Below are 1,558 nucleotides of genomic sequence, written 5' to 3'. Positions count from 1 at the left end.
CATCCTCGGCAGCTCGGTCTCTCTGTCTAGCCAATCTGTACAAGTCTTTTTCTCCTTCCTTAGTGTCTAACCTGTCATACAGCTCACCGTACGCCTTTTCCTTTACCTTTGCCACCTCTCTCTTTGCTTTACGCTGCATCTCCTTGTACTCCTGTGTACTTTCTTCATCTCTCTGACTATCCCACTTCTTCTTTGCCAACCTTTTCCTCTGTATACTTTGCTCTACTTCCTCCTTCCACCACCACCACCACCACCGCCAAGTCTCCTTGTCTTCCTTCCTCTGTCCCGATGACACACCAAGTACCTTCCTAGCTGTCTTCCTCACTATTTCTGCAGCGCTTGCCCAGCCATCTGGCAACTCTTCACTACCACTCAGTGCCTGTGTTAACTCCTGCCTGAACTCCACACAACAGTCTTCCTTCTTCAACTTCCACCATTTGATCTTCGGCTGTGTCTTCACTCGCTTCCTCATGTTGGTCTCCAAAGTCATCTTACAGACCACCATCCGATGCTGCCTAGCTACGTTCTCCCCTGTCACCACCTTGCAGTATGCAATCCGTTTTACATCGCGCCTTCTACACAAGATATAGTCCACATGTGTGCACTTTCCTCCACTCGTATACGTCGTCACCCTGTGCTCCTTCCTCTTCTTGAAATATGTATTCACCTCAGCCATTTCCATCCTTTTCGCAAAATCGAACACCATCTGTCCTTCCACATTTCTCTCCTCGATTCCATACCTTACCATCAACTCCTCATCACCTCTGTTCCCTTCAGCAACGTGTCCATCGAAGTCCGCTCCAATCACCACTCCCTCCTCCTTGGGTACCCTTTCCACCACGTCGTCCAACTCAACTCCAGAATTCTTCTTTTTCGTCCATCTTACACCCGACTTGCGGGGCATATGCGCTGATAACCGTCAGCAATACACCTTCGATTTCCAGCTTCATAATCCTCACTCTGTCTGACACTGTGTTCACCTCCAGCACGCTCTTGACATACTCTTCCTTCAGAATGACCCCTACCCCATTTCTCCTCCCATTCGCACCATGGTAGAAGAGTTTGAACCCACCTGCGATACTCCTGGCCTTACTCCCCTTCCACCTTGTCTCTTGTCACCTTTCTTCTTTCCATCACGTCAGCCAGCTCTCTCCCTTTACTAGCCATAGTGCCAACATTCAAAGTTCCGACTGACTCTCACCTCCACACGCCTACCCTTCCTCCTCTCTAGCTGCCTCTGGACATGCCTTCCCCCTCTCCTTTTCCTTCGCCCAACAGTAGCCTAGTTTCCACCGGCACTCCGCTGGTTAACAGTACCGATGGCGGTCGTCGGTAACCCGGGCCTCGACCGATCCGGTATGGAAATCTTATTTATGATCCGCATATTTGATTTGGCAAAGATTTGACGCCGGATGCCCTTCCTGACGTAACCCTCCCCATTTGTCCTGGCTTGGGACCTGCACTAAGAATGCATTGGCTTGTGCATCCTCAGTGGCTGGGTTGCACGCTTTTCTATGTTTGCCCCTCACTTTTGTGGCGTGAACTATCAATTCTAGTA

The sequence above is a fragment of the Lampris incognitus genome, unplaced genomic scaffold (assembly GCF_029633865.1).
Source record: "Lampris incognitus isolate fLamInc1 unplaced genomic scaffold, fLamInc1.hap2 scaffold_97, whole genome shotgun sequence".
Lineage (NCBI taxonomy): Eukaryota > Metazoa > Chordata > Actinopteri > Lampriformes > Lampridae > Lampris > Lampris incognitus.
Note: the sequence above shows the minus strand (reverse complement) of the source record.